This window comes from Asparagus officinalis, unplaced genomic scaffold (assembly GCF_001876935.1).
Source record: "Asparagus officinalis unplaced genomic scaffold, Aspof.V1 AsparagusV1_Un554, whole genome shotgun sequence".
NCBI classification, from domain to species: Eukaryota; Viridiplantae; Streptophyta; class Magnoliopsida; order Asparagales; family Asparagaceae; genus Asparagus; species Asparagus officinalis.
Window position 1 is genome coordinate 97,155 of NW_017972817.1, and position 16,834 is coordinate 113,988.

Genomic DNA, 16,834 nt, shown 5'->3' on the forward strand with positions numbered 1-16,834 from the left:
CGCTCCAGAATCTGAAATGGTCCAATGTATCTCGGCGCAAGCTTCCCCCATCATCCGAATCGCTGTACGCCTTTCATAGGCGACACCTTCAGCATAACTGAGTCTCCAACCTGAAACTCCAAGGGTCTTCGTCTCTTATCGGCATAGCTCTTTTGCCGACTCTGAGCTGCTAGAATCCTCTCTCTGATCAAGGCTATCTTCTCAGTAGTCTGCCTCACCAGCTCCGGTCCAAGCATCAAGCTATCCTCCGGCTCGGCCCAACATATCGGTGACCTACAAGGTCTCCCGTACAATGCCTCATATGGAGCCATACCGATCGTCGCTTAATAACTATTGTTATAAGCGAACTCGACCAGTGGAATATGATCCTCCCAACTGCCCTAAAAATCAATGACACAAGCTCACAACATGTCTTCCAACACCTGATTTACTCTCTCTGTCTGACCATCCGTCTGAGGGTGGAAGACACTGCTAAATGATAGATTGCTGCCAAAAGAGTCCTGAAAACTCCTCCAAAAGTGTGAAGTGAACACCGAACCTCGATCCGATACAATCGTGTCTGGAACTCCATGAAGTCGAACTATCTCCCGGATAAATATCCTCGCATATGCCTCGGTAGTATAAGTAGTCCTCACTGGAATGAAATGTGCCAACTTCGTCAACCGGTCCACAATCACCCAAACTGAATCATTCCCCTTCTTCGACTTCGGCAACCCCACAATAAAATCCATGGAAATGTCTGCCCACTTCCACTCTGGAATGGGTAAAGGCTGAAGTATCCTTGTCGGTCTCTGATGCTCTGGCTTCACCTGCTGATAGGTAAAACATCTAGCCACATAGTCTGCAACCTCTCTACGCATACCGCTCCACCAGAAATATCTCTTCAAGTCTTTGTACATCTTGGTGGTCCCTGGATGCACTGTGTACCGTGTACGGTGTGCCTCATCAAATAACTCTCTCTTCAGCTCTGCACTGGCTGGCACAACCAATCTACCCTTCATCCGTAGACCTCCATCAGCTCCAATGGTCCAATCAGTCTTAGGCTCTTTAGAAATCTCCTCCTTTCGGATTTGAATCCAAGAGTCTCCCAACTGAGCTCTGACAACTCTGTCACTCCAAGATGGCTGCACTGACATAGCTCCCAAGAGTGCACGGGTTCCTCCAATCTCGGGTCTAAAATCAAACTGGCTAAGAGTGATAAGATCCCGATGTAGTGAACACCTCAAAGCTGAAACCCGATGTCGACGCTTCCTGCTTAAGGCATCTGCTACGACGTTCGCCTTCCCCTCAATCCACCTCCTCTGCCTCTGATTGAGTTCCTTCTGAGAAAAGAGGTACTTCAGACTCTGATGGTCTGTGAACAACTCAAACTGCACTCCATATAAGTAGTGCCTCCATGACTTCAGTGCAAATACAACTGCTGCTAACTCCAAGTCATGAGTGGGATAGTTCTGCTCATGCACCCTCAACTGCCACGAGATATAGGCTACTACCCTCTGAGTCTGCATCAATACGCCTCCTAAGCCTGCCAATGATGCATCTGTATATACGACGAATGTCCTGTCGCTGCTCGGAATAGTCAAAACTAGCGCTGTAAAATATCAAAGGCCTTTTGGCACTCCATGCTCCATATGAACTGTACACCCTTCTTTGTAAGGTGTGTAATCGGCACCGAAATCTTCGAGAAGTCCTGAATGAACTTCCTGTAATATCCAGCTAAACCCAAAAAGCTGCGAATCTCTGTCACCATCTTCGGTGGCTCCCAATCAAGAACTGCCGTGACCTTTGCCTGGTCCACTGCTATGCCCTCTCTACTGATGACATGGCCAAGAAATCTTACTTCTGAAAGCCAAAATTCGCACTTGCTGAACTTGGCATACAGCTGATGCTCCTGCAGAGTCCTCAACGCTATCCGTAGATGCTCCTCGTGATCTGCCTCCGATCTCGAGTAAATAAGAATATCATCAATGAAAATGATCACAAACTGATCTAAGAAGGGACAAAAAACCCGGTTCATCAAGTCCATGAATACCGCGGGTGCATTGGTCAACCCAAATGGCATGACCAAGAACTCAAAAGATCCGTATCTAGTAAGAAAGGCGGTCTTGGGAATATCCATCTCCCGAACCCGTAACTGATGATAGCCAGAACGAAGATCAATCTTCGAGAAATACTGTGCCCCCTGTAGCTAGTCAAACAAGTCATCAATCCTAGGTAGTGGGTACCTATTCTGGATAGTAACCTTGTTCAACTCTCTATAATCTATGCACAATCTCATACTACCGTCCTTCTTCTTCACGAAGAAGACCGGCGCGCCCCACGGAGAATGACTCCGATGAATAAAACCCTGAGCTAACAACTCATCCAACTGGGTCTGAAGCTCCCTCATCTCAGCTGGTGCCATGCGATAGGGTGCGCGGGATATCGGGGCTGTGCCTGGCTGCAACTCAATACAGAACTCTACCTCTCTCGCTGTAGGTAATCCAGGTATGTCCTGTAAGACATCCTGATACTCTGAGACAACTCTAGTCTCCAATAACTCAGCACCCTGATCCCGTCGCATCGCCTCCTCGATGTACGCCAGAAATGACTCCGCAAAACGGTTGCCCTCCCGAATCGAAAAGGATACGGGCGGGAAAAGAATTCACAAAGAACGTACCCTCCACTACGGCTCCGCTAGCTCCATGATCACGGGGAACTACTGCATAAACCCTGCCCGTGGCTGAAGACTGCTCTGCTGCTGGAGATGGGGAATATGGGACAATCTGCCCCTGAGGAACCTCCTGAACTGCTCGAATCTGTCCCTCAGTCCTCTGAGCTGCTGGCGGTGCCTCAAGCCTGTTCTGCTGGCCCTGACCTCTACCCTGCTGGCGCTGCTGCTGCTGCTGGTTCGGACCCTTGCCCTGCTGGGCTCCTGCTGGTGCGCTACGACACTCTGATGCCTTATGCCCGACTTTGTGACAATTAAAACAAGATCCCTGGAACTTGCGCTGCTGATGCGCTCTCTGATCCTGTTGGGGTCCCCTTTTATAAGGGCCCTGATGCTGCTGCTGCTGTCCAGAAAAAGGTCTCTTGTTCTTGCTCTTATCCCCACTCTGTCCTATCTTGGCCTTCCCTTCCTTATCCTTCTGGAACATAGTAGTCTTAATCTCCTGAGAAGTGGTAGCCTCAGCTACCTCCCTAACTGAATAAAACCTCCTCGACACGAGGTACCGTCGGAGGTTAGGGCGAAGCCCTGCTAAGAACATCTGAGCCTGATGCTCTCCCATCTGCCACATGCCCGTGAAATATAGCAACTCCATGAACCGGCTCTCAAAATCCGCCACTGACATGTCCCCCTGAGTCAATCGGGATAACTCTCAAAATCCGCCACTGACATGTCCCCCTGAGTCAATCGGGATAACTCGAGCTCCTTCCCAGTCCGTGCTACAGAAGAAATGTACTGCCCATCAAAGAAGTATATGAAGTCCTCCCAGGTGAGGGTCATCCTCTGCTCTGGGGTAAACTGAAGTCGGTACCATCTCCCGACATCTCCCTTCAGGCTATAGGATGCCAGTCTCTGCTTCTGTACTGAATCTACACCGAGTATATCGAGAATATTACTCACATCCTCCTTCCACTTATGGGCTGTAAGAGGGTCTGGTGACCCCTGGAACTCTGGTGCCCTCATCTTCTGATACCTCTCCACCATACGGAGCCAAGCCTCCTGCTCTGTGGCTCTATCTGGGACTGCTAGAGGAATGGCTGCAGGCGTGACCTCTGGGGGTCTCTCTCTGACAGGAACGACAGGTATCCCCTGCTGCTGAGCTATCGGTGGTGGTGGTGTCCGTGGTGTTATATGAGTCATCACCAACTCCTCAATGGCTGTCATCTGGGCAATGAGAGGAGCCATGATGTCCACCAAATACTGGGGAGCCTGCTGCGGCTCGGGTGGAGCCTGCTGAGGCTCGGACTGAGCTGGCTGCTGCTCTGATGGAGTCTGCTGTGACTCTGCCTGGCTAGCTCTCCTGGTACGGTCTACCACATCCTGCCATCTATCTCTCTCTCTCTGGTGATAAGAAAAATAAAGTTTATGAGTCAAAACAGACCTTTATAAATAACGTATCACATTGAAATTTTCATAACATATAGTATTCACACAAATACTTTGAATTTACACCAAATAGTTGTCATAAAAAAAATTTCTCAAATTTTGAGATATACGCATGTATCGTCCTCACTCATACTAGGAATTCCTTATGGACTCTATACATGAACCCTAAGAAACTCTATCCTAGCTCCACGACTCGACACAGGATGATCCTAAGGATATTGGAACTAGAGCTCTGATACCAACTGTGACGCTCCTGGGTTCACACAAGGCTGTAGTCCAAGGTGAAACCAAGAATGTCAAACCTGCCTTGCACCCCACCGTGCAACAACATGTTTCACCATCACAATTAACATCTATCTAGCAGAGTCAACAATAGGTGTAGGTACAAAAGCAAGTAAAAGATAATGCAAGAAATAACTGATGAAGTGATAGGAATCACATAAATATCTCATCATCCAACATACAGAAATACATAGCCAATGTCTGAATCGATAACTGGAATATTCAACATGTCTCAAGTATAAATATCTGAGTAAAGGAAATAAGGCATACAGCCTTTACAACATCTAGAGAATAGTCCTCAAATGTCAAAATAAATCTACAGTGGAGCTCCAATATAAAACATAGCTAAAATAGATAGCTGAACACTAAAGTGTGTCGCCATCAACCTGCGACTCTCCGGGCTCCTGGCTCGTTACCTGAAAGGGGGAGGGACAACGAGCGTCAAAGCGCTAGCGAGTAACATCACAACCAACCCCAAGGGGACAGGGCTCGTTGTATAAGAAAATACAGTTAATACATAATAGATCTAAAATCATTGATCTTACTAAAGAGGATTTTAGTATTTAGAAATTTACAACACGAGCATAGGTACGTCGAGCGAAATAATCCAAACAAGGAAACCCTCATGTATATACCTTATATCTCAAATTTGTAAATCCCTAAACACAAATCCCGAAGTTCTAGTATAAGAAACAATAATAAAAGAAATGCAACTAATCTCAGAGCATAGATACAGTGCCATGTCATAGCTTACATGAGCATCAGGTTATTACTTACATGTATGCCATGTTATAATTTACATAAGTGTCATGTCATATACTCCTGTGAGAAAGTCATATATATATATGGTTACGAAATATGTCCGATGCAGGGACTAGATGCTGTGGTTTTCAAACACAAGGAATAAGTGGCAAATGTCCAACACGAGGACTGAAATGGATTATAGTCCAACACGAGGACTTCTATGGATTATAGTCCAACACGAGGACTGTGTAACTGTGAAAAATATATGCAGACATATGTACATTATCTAAACTCACCCGCATCTCGGTGTACATGTCTAAACTTATGTCAAAAGTCATCCCACATGTACAGATAAATCATTAACATGGTAGACTAGGGTCAGGTTATCGAGGCGACCCCGTAAAACAACTCAAACAGATCAAGAATCTGTAAAACAGCTCATCAGTCGACTGATGACGTCAGTCGACTCATATGTCGACCGATAAGGTTCAGGCAGCACAGCCTCAGCTCACCAGTCGACTGACCAGTCGACTGAGAAGCTGAGAAAACAAAATCAGCAGGCAGCACAGCCTCAGCTCACCAGTCGACTGACCAGTCGACTGAGAAGCTGAGAAAACAAAATCAGCACGTCAGTCGACTAATTAGTCGACTGATGACTAAAAATTTGCCCGTCAGTCGACTGATCAGTCGACCGACATACTTCAGAAACTCTGCACAGGTTGTTATTTACACAAAATTCAATCTAAACTCATCCCCATCAATCCCAAGCATGAAAATACTGATATTAACATGTATGAACTAAACTGAAACAAAAATCCCATATGTGAATATATAAACAAAAACCCTAGACATGTGTATTTATGTTTTAAAACATTTTTAAAACAAAACTCATGTTGAATCTCATGTTAAAAACAAAACTCATGTTAAATCTCTTATACACACATTTCAGATCTAGATCTTTTTAATAAAACATTGTTGGTCCTTTTATAAACTGAGATGCTCAATACCTCACCTCATATACCATAAAGATTCATTCTTTGTACTAAAAATACGTTTTTGGCTAAATCAAAACTCATTAAACTCAATAAATTCGTGTAAAATAAAAGGGACAGAGTTGGGCGAGATGTTACTCGCCACTGGGTGATGAACAACTCCTGGATTTGAGAGAGAGAGGATCCCATTTGCTGCAATGCGAAGATTTCGACGAAAATCCCCCAAGTTCTTCCCCAAATCACCAAGAACAAGGCTAGGGTTTGTGATAGAGGAGAGGGGGCTAGGGTTCTCTCAGATCTGAAGGTGAGAGGGGTGAATTCGGGTGAAAAAGAATATATATAAACAGCTAAACCCGACCCAAACCCGAACCAAAACAAAACAGACCCGAAACCTGTAAAAACTGGAAATCAGCTTATCAGTCGACTGATGTGTCGACCGATACGGTCAGTCGACTAATGTGTCGACTGATCTGGAAAAATTCAGTTTTTGTGCATGTTTTGCTAATTTGCAAAACCAACGCACAAAACTCTACCCCCAAACTCTCATATCATCTCAAATAACTTATTATCATGTATATCAATAACCTCAAGCTATTTATCATAAAAGAATTATTTATTTACTAATAATTCACATATATTCATATAAAAATTACGGGGTTCTACAATTGGTGGTGTGGCTGTTTCAAATTCTGATACTGATGATTTTTAGAATTTTATTAATTCATGTCAGCTAATGCATCTCAAGACCATTGATTGTTTTTTCACCTGGTGTAATAAACAAGTTGCAGATACAAGAATTTGGAGTAGACTTGATAGAATTCTAGTAAATGAAGAATGGATTCATCAATACACTTCAAGTCAAGTGGAGTACTTAGCTCCAAATTGCTTAGATCACTCTCCAGCTCTGATTACAATTGAGGATGATAAAATTATGGGTAAAAGGTCATTCAAATTCTTCAAAATGTGGACAAGTCATCCTAAGTACATTACTGCTGTGAAGTCAATTTGGGAGCAAAATATCATTGGCTTTAAGATGTATCAGTTTCATTCTAAGCTAAAAAATCTGAAACATGTTTTGAAGGATCTGAATAAGAAACACTTTATGCATATTAGTCAACAAGTTTTGAGAGCAAAGGATGAATTAGAGGAAGCACGACAGCAGTTAAACATTTATCTCTTCACTTCCCCTGATTCAAAAAGAGAAAGAATGTTTGAAAAAATATGACAGGCTTCTTAATTGTGAAGCTTCTTTTTACAGACAAAAAGCAAATATCAATTGGAGCATAAATGGTGATTAGGCTTCTTAATTGTGAAGCTTCTTTTTACAGACAAAAAGCAAATATCAATTGGAGCATAAATGGTGATAAATGCACCCACTTCTTTCATTCTATCATGAAGCATAAAAGGCATCAAAACAGAGTTCTATCTCTTTACACTGAAAATGGGGAAAGAATCTCAGACTTATCTAAAATTGCTACAGAATTTATAAACTATTATGAAAATCTATTGGGTACAAAAGCTCCTATCACAATTCCTGACCCTGAGATTATCACAAATGGTCCTGTTCTCTCTTATTTTCAGCGCAATATGCTAAGTGTTCCAGTTTCTAGAGATGAGATGAAGAAAGCTATATTTTCTATGTCGGATGAGAAAGCTCCAGGACCTGATGGTTTCAATGCCTCATTCTTTAAATCTGCATGGGATGTGATTAGTGAAGATTTATTCTTGGCTATGGAGGAGTTTTTTTGTTCTGGAAAGCTCTTGGGTACTTTTAATAACACATTGATTACCCTTATACCTAAGATCCTTAATCCCAAATCACCATCTGATTTCCGTCCAATATCATGCTGCAACTGTGTTTACAAGATTATTTCAAAGATCATTGCTACCAGGATTCAGAGTGCGATGGGATATCTTATATGTGATGCACAGAGTACTTTTGTTAAGGGGAGATTCATCTCAAATAACATTTTATTGGCACATGAGCTCATTAAGCATTATGGTAGGAAATTTTCTTCTCCTAGAGCAATTCTTAACATTGATCTTCGGAAAGCTTTTAATACCATTGACTGGGATTTTATTGAAGCAATGTTAAAGAGTTTAGGCTTCCCTGGTAAAATGATAAAATGGATCATGATATGCATCACCTCTCCTAAATTCTCACTATCTCTCAATGGAACTATGCATGGTTTCTTTAAAAGTGCCAGAGGCTTGAGACAAGGAGATCCACTTTCCCCTTATCTATTTGTCATAGGCATGGAATACCTATCAAGGCAGAGGCTTGAGACAAGGAGATCCACTTTCCCCTTATCTATTTGTCATAGGCATGGAATACCTATCAAGGAAGTTGAACACTTTAAAGGATGACTTTCCCCTTATCTATTTGTCATAGGCATGGAATACCTATCAAGGAAGTTGAACACTTTAAAGGATGACAAATTATTTAGGTATCACCCTAAGTGCTCAAGATTGAAAATTACACATCTATTATTTGCGGATGATTTGCTGTTATTTGGAAGAGCTGATATGAATTCAATAATTAGGCTTTACAAATGTCTAAATGAGTTTGGCAAAGTATCAGGCCTAGAAATCAATCCCAGTAAGTGCTCAGTATATTTAAGTGGCATTGATGACAATCAAAAATTACAAATTTGTTCTTATTTGAATTTTACTGAAGGAATCCTTCCAGTGAGATACTTGGGAATGCCTATGATTTCTAAAAGGCTATCTTGGTTAGATTGTTCCCCCTTGATCAGTAAAATTTCAGAGAAGTTTCATCATTGGCAACAAAGAAAAACTCTTTCTTATGCAGGGAGGTTACAATTGATTAAATCTGTCATCTTAGGTGTTCATCTTTTTTGGACAAACAATTACATATTACCATGCAGGGTGCTGAAGAAAATTGATAAAATGTGCTCTGATTTTCTTTGGGATCATAAAGTCCCTCTGGTTTCCTAGGCTTCAATCTGTCAGGATAAAGAGTATGGAGGTTTGGGAGTATTTTCAGCAAGAACTTGGAACTATACTGGTGCCATTAAACTATTGTGGATGGTCCATCTTAAGAAAGATCTCCTTTGGATAAAATGGGTGCATGGAAACTATTTACAACGTTCTGATGTTTAGCATGTTCGGATGAAGGCTAGTGATTCATGGATGTGGAAACAACTTTTGAAAGTTAGAGACTTGATGATAGAAAGATTTGGGAGTATTAGCAATTTGAAAAATATTATTGAACATTGTTGCAAAAGTGGAAAAGTTCAAATTTCCTCAATTTACAGGAATCTGTTGGAACGTGCACAGAAAGTTGCCTGGACTGGCATGTTGAATATCATATCTCCATGATAGTGTTTTGATGATAACAATTTATACAGTGTGTGCACTAACTTTTATATGCAGATTTCAATATCAGAATATGTACAAGTGCAAGTTGATTTCAAGGCATTTTGAAGTGAAGAAAATGAAGAACAAATGAAGATAATGTATTTTACATTTTCTTTACTTAGAATTATTGTACAAGCCTTGACCACACACACAAACACACACAATATTAGAACACACTAACACAGGCTTAGTGTGTTGGTTAACTATAGAAATCCCCTATGTTAACCATTAGAATAATAGTTAAAAATTAAGTAGAAAAATAGTTTATTTCACAATTTTTACTCTTAATAGTCGACTAATTAGAATAGTAGTCGACTACTTGTGTATAAAACTCAAATACATGTTTCTGTCAATTTACAGTGTAGTCGACTAATATCAACAGTAGTCGACTACTGAACTCAAATTTCATTTTATCAGTTTCTGTCAAAATACAGTGTAGTCGACTAATGGGCTTTGTAGTCGACTACTGAGAAAATTTTCCGAAAACACAGAGTCTGTTTGAACTCAGTGTAGTCGACTAATGTCAACAGTAGTCGACTACAGATACAGTTTTTCCAGTTTTCAAAGTTTGAATATCTGATAGTTTATAGCTGTTTTTAAATGTTTTTAAAGTTTAAAAATTGTCTTTTCAAGGGCTATAAATAGGTTATTTGTTCAGAAAAATTGCAGAGACTTACATACCCATAAGCTTTGATCTTTGTGCAATTTTTCAAGTGAAAAATATTCAGATTTTAAGAAAAAGAGAAGTTTCTGAAATTGCCTCTGTACATTATTCAAAAACCTATTGTTAAGGCAATTTACAGAGATTAAAAGAATCCTAAGCCACTGCTGCACTTCACTACACATTCAAGGCTTATAGGATCAATTGTTTTCTTACTTCAACAAGGATTTCTCTCAGGTTTGAGAGGGTTGATCTCTTGGTTTAGAGATTGGTGTTCAAATTGGCAAGGTGTTTGTCAATTGGTGTTGTAATTTGCAGGGACTTGCAAATTGGTCAGGTTTGCCATCGTCAAATACTTCACAATTCAAAGAAGGTCACTCAACAAATCGTCCACCAATGTTCGATGGATTGAACTACAACTATTAAAAGTGCCGGATGAAGATTTACCTTCAATCAATTGGCTACGAACTTTGGAACGTCATGGAAACAAAATATGAGAAGCCAACAACTCCTTTTGAAGAATGGACTACATCTCAAAGGAACAATGCAAACTTGGATTCTAAAGCAATGAATGCCTTATTTTGTGCACTTGACAAGAATGAGTTCAATAGGGTGTCAACGGCCACATCCGCATATGATATTTGGCATACACTTGAGGTAACTCATGAAGGTACAAATAAAGTTAAAGAATCTAAAATTTCTGTTCTTGTGCACAGATTTGAATTATTCAAGATGAAGGAAAATGAGACTATTGGAGAAATGTTCACAAGATTCACCGACATCACAAATTCTCTCATTGGTCTTGGAAAAACTTATATTCAAGTGGAGATGATAAGAAAGATACTTCGATCACTTACTCCACAATGGGAAAAGAAAGTTACCGCAATTGAAGAAGCCAATGATTTGTCAACTCTTACGGTTGAAAATCTTATTGGTAATCTTATGGCATATGAAGTACAACTTGAAGATAGGAAGAATGATGAAGAATCTAAGAACAAGAAAGTTCTTGCATTTAATACTACTTCAGATAAAGAAGATTCAGATGATAATGATGAAGAAATGGGCATGTTTGCACGAAAATTTCGAAAATTCATCAAAAGAGGTAATTTTAAATTTAAGAATTCAAATTCAACTAACCCTCTTTGTTTTAAGTGTAATAAACCAGGGCATATGAAGAAAGATTGTCCAATGTTGAAGAATAAACAAAAATCAAGTTATTTCAACAACTTCAACAATATTCAAAATAACAAGAAAAGGAAAGCAATGGCAGTCACTTGGGATGATAGTGATGAGTCATCTTCAGATGAAGAAATTGAAGAAAAGGAAAGTGCTCACATGTGTTTCATGACACAAGATGTAGTAAGTGAAAATGAAGAACTTTTAGATGCTTTTAATGAATTATATGAAACTTTTGTAAGATTAAAAACATCACATAATTTTCTTAAAGGTGAAAATAAAAGATTACTTGAGGAAATATCTGATTTAAATTCCTCTACTTTTTCTAATTCTCAAATAATTGAATTAAAAGAAGAAAATTTTTCTTGACTTAAAGAAAATGAATATTTATCTAATGAGAATAATTATTTAAAATCAGAATGCAATGATTTAAATATTCGTATTAATAGTTTAGATAAAGATATTTATTCTTTTAAATCAAGATATGAAGATATATGTTTAAATGTAAGCAAATTTAATAAAGGTAAAGAAAATCTTAATAACATTCTTTCTTTTCAAAGAGAATCACAAAAGACAAAAGGGTTAGGTTTTCAAATTAATAAAAATCAAAGAAAACAATTTTTGTAAAACCTTCTCATGATTTGTATGATTATAGAACTGAAAATTTGTGTAAAAAGAAATCAAAATTCTTTTCTATTTGGGTTCCAAAAGAATTATCTTCTTTACATAAGAATTTTTATATTTCTGATTTTATTAAAAATATTTGTTTATCACCTAACTATTTAGGCAAATCAAACTCTTCATGGGTTTGGTTTCCTAAAGGCTAATTTAAAGGACCCAACATAGTATGGGTACCAAAATGTAAATGTTTATTATTTCAGGTACCCAAGAAAGATAGGTGGATTTTGGATAGTGGTTGCTCCAAACATATGACTGGAAACATACAATTGTTATCATCTTTTCAAAACAAGGATGGAGGTACCGTTACTTTTGGAGATAACAACAAAGGAAAAGTTATCGGTATTGGATCTGTCGGTAATCCAAACAAACCTATCATTGATAATGTTCTATTAGTTGATGATCTTAAACATAATTTACTAAGTATTAGTCAACTTTGTGATAAAGGTTTTAAAATTGTTTTTGAAAAAGAATCATGCTTAATTTATGATATTGATTTAATAACTATTTTTTTTAAAGGTTATAGAAAGAATAATATATATGTGTTATCTATGAATAATATTTCAAATGAACATTGTCTTATTGCATCATCTAATGATTCTATTTTATGGCATAAACGTTTTGGACATGTTAACTTTAAACATATGTCTAAGATTTCTAAAAATGATTCAGTAAATGGTTTACCTAAGATGTCTTTTAAAAATAATTTTTGTGATGCATGTCAACAAGGAAAAATGCATAAATCTTCTTTTAAATCTAAAAATGTAATATCTACAAATAGACCATTAGAATTAATTCATATAGATCTTTTTGGTCCATCTAGAGTAGCATCTTTAAATGGAAGTAGATATGCATTTGTTCTTGTTGATGATTATTCTAGATTCACATGGGTAATTTTTCTTAAACATAAAAATGATGCTTTTAATGAGTTTTCTATATTTTGTAAAAGAATTCAAAATCTAAAATCTACTTCTATTATCTCTATACGTAGTGATCATGGAGGTGAATTTGAAAATGAATTATTTGCAAATTATTGTGACAAACATGGTATATCACATACTTTTTCTTTTCCTCGTGCTGCTCCACAAAATGGAGTTGTAGAAAGGAAAAATAGAACTTTACAAGAATGTGCTGGAACCATGTTGTGTGATAGTAATTTACCTAAATATTTTTGGGCAGAAGCTGTATCGACGGCCTGTTATGTATTAAATAGAGTTTTATTAAGACCTATTTTAAAGAAAACCTCTTATGAATTATTTTATAACAAAATTCCTAAAGTATCTTACTTTAAAGTTTTTGGTTGTAAATGTTTTATCTTAAACACAAAGGATAACTTAGATAAATTTGATTCTAAATCCGATGAAGGAATTTTTGTTGGATATTCTAATCATAGTAAAGCATATAGAATATATAACAAAAGAACACTAGTTATTGAAGAATCTTTACATGTTTCTTTTGATGAAATTTTTTCAAAATCACCTATTATATTAAATAATGATGATGATGTAATTGATACTATACATGATACTCCTATGATAGATATTACAAAAGATGATAATCTACAAAATGATTTACCTAAAGATTTTGTAGAAGTTAAAAATTATCCACATGATTTAGTTATAGGAAATATTTCTGACAAAGTAACTACTAGATCTCATTTTAATTTGATTGTTCATAATACTTTTATTTCAACTATTGAACCTAAAAATATAAAAGAAGCACTTCTTGATGATTCATGGATAATTGCTATGCAAGATGAACTTAATCAATTTACTAGAAACAATGTTTGGGATCTTTTACCTAGACCTCAAAATAAATCCATTATTGGAACAAAATGGATTTTTAGAAACAAATTAGATGAATTTGGTCAAGTTGTAAGAAACAAAGCTAGATTAGTTACTCAATGTTATAATCAAGAAGAAGGAATTGATTATGATGAAACTTATGCACCTGTTACATGATTAGAATCAATTAGGATTTTACTTGCATTTGCATGTTTTATGAATTTTAAATTATTTCAAATGGATGTTAAAAGTGCTTTTCTAAATGGTTTTATAAAAGAAGAAGTTTTTGTAGAACAACCTCCAGGTTTTGAACATGAAAGTTTTCCAAATCATGTTTTTAAACTTAAGAAAGCTTTATATGGTCTTAAACAAGCACCTCGTGCTTGGTATGATAGATTAAAGAAGTTTCTTTTAACTTCAGGTTTTGAAATTGGAAAAGTTGATTCAACATTATTTATTAAGAAAATAAATAAAGATATTTTACTAATTCAAATATATGTAGATGATATTATTTTTGGTTCTACTAACAACAATCTTTGTCAAGAATTTGCTAAGACTATGCAGGATGAATTTGAAATGAGTCACATGGAACTAAATTTCTTCCTTCAAATTAAACAATTGAAAGAAGGAATATTCATCAATCAAAGCAAGTATGCAAAAGATTTACTCAAACGTTTCGGATTAGAAAATTCAACAAGCGAACCAACACCTATGAGCACCACTACATCACTTGACAAAGATGAAAATGGTAAGAATGTTGATCAAAAGCTCTATCGAGGTATGATTGGATCACTTCTTTACATTACTGCTAGTAGATCTGATATTATGTTTAGTGTATGTTTATGTGTGTTTAGTGTATGTTTATGTGCAAGATTTCAATCTAATCCTAAAGATTCACATCTTAAAGCAGTAAAAAAATATTTAGATATATTAAAGATACTACAAATTATGGTTTATTTTATCCAAAACATAGTTCATTTGATTTAATATCATATAGTGATGCTGATTTTTGTCGGATGTAAATCTGATAGAAAAAGTACAAGTGGAACATGTCATTTCTTAGGACATTCACTTGTATCTTGGTTTAGTAAGAAACAAAATTCAGTATCATTATCAACAACTGAAGCTGAATATATTGCTGCAAGTCTTGCATGTGCACAAATATTATGGATGAAACAAACTTTAACTGATTATGGCATAAATTGTCCCATATCATCTATTATGTGTGATAATTCTAGTGCAATTAATTTATCTAAAAATCCTATTCAACACTCACGTACAAAACACATTGATATTAGACATCACTTTTTACGTGATCATGTGCTTAAAGGTGACATTTCATTAGAATTTATACCTACAGATAAACAAATAGCAGATATATTAACAAAACTCCTAAAAGAAGAAATTTATGTTAAATTAAGAAGGGAATTAGGTATATGTTAAATTGAAGATTTAAATTAATTTTTAAAACAAACATATATAAATTTATACCCTAAATAGTCGACTAATGTGACTTATAGTCGACTACATGCACAAGTCTTACTAATAATTTTTTCTGAAAAATTACAGTATAGTCGACTACTTGTCTTTATAGTCGACTACTCAATGTTAAATCTTAAAAATACTCTCTGTTGATTACAGTGTAGTCGACTAATTCACATATTGGTCGACTACTCATCACAGTGTAGTCGACTACTCTCACTATTAGTCGACTACTGATTCTGAACTTTCAGTTTTACAGTTTTTAAGCCAAGTGGATTTTTTCTTAGATTTAAACCCAAAACCCAATACCCATACCCGTTTCAGTTAAGTCAAATTCATCTCAACCATTGTTTTTCATCCCTATCAATCCTAACCACATATATTTAAGACTAAATCTTAACCCTACATTCAATTTACTATCTAATCTGAACCATACATTGTTTTTTATTCTTAAAAGTTAAAGTAAAAAGCAAAAACTACCCACTACCTCTACCCAAAACCGAAAACCCATCTTCCCCACTTCAGAATCAACGATTCCAGGTTAGGGCATCTCCCTTCTCTCAACATTGTCATCAATTTCTTCAACTTTCTTTCAAATCTTTCAAGCAGTCAAGCTCAGTAGTCGACTAATCCAAGCTTAACTTTCTTTCAAATCTTTCAAGCAGTCAAGCTCAGTAGTCGACTAATCCAAGCTATAGTCGACTAATCTAGGGTTTCTACAGTTTGGGGTATTGCTTCTAAACTTGATCTTTACATCTTTTGTTATTTATCTATCTAATCATGTCTAGATCTAAGAAAGCTAAGCAAACCCATACTTCTGTTAATGATGAAATCATCATCTATTTAAAAAGTCCTGATTTATTAGAAGAATTTAACAAAATATCATTTTTTGAAGTTCTTCCAGGACGATTTGTGAAATTTGATGATTTTATACCCTGGAACTTTAGCTCATATTTTGAAAATGTGGGATTACTTGAATTATTCTCTGCTGAAAATAAAAAACCCACATATCCATTTCTTGTGCAACTGTTCTATACTAATATAGAACGTGTGGGAACTATTGGTGGTTCTGAAAAACTCAAAACTCTTGTTAAAGGAATAGAGATTGACTTAACTACAAAGTCAATTGGTAAAATTTTTAATATTCCTTATCAAGGAGTTTCTCTTAGGTCTGTTAGGATGAATGATTCAGATCTGCTATCTAATCATATATTTCTTCCTGGATATGGCAAACCTTTAAATAACTCAAACAAACTTCGTCCAATTCCTAGGTTCATTGCTCGAATCCTAGCCTATAACTTGTTTCCAAAGACTAGGAGTTTTCATTTCATTTCCCTAGATTTAGCAAAAACTCTATATGCTATAATGGGAAATATTCAAGTTAATTGGGCTGAAGTTTACTTTGATAATCTTCTGACAATCCCAAGAGGATTTCTTCCTTATGGTGCATTTCTAACAAAAGTCTTTGACAAATTCCATGTCGATCTCCAATCTGAAAATTCTGTTGTCCGTTCTATTGAATTTTTTTGATTACAATGCCCTAGCTAGGATGAAATTGATA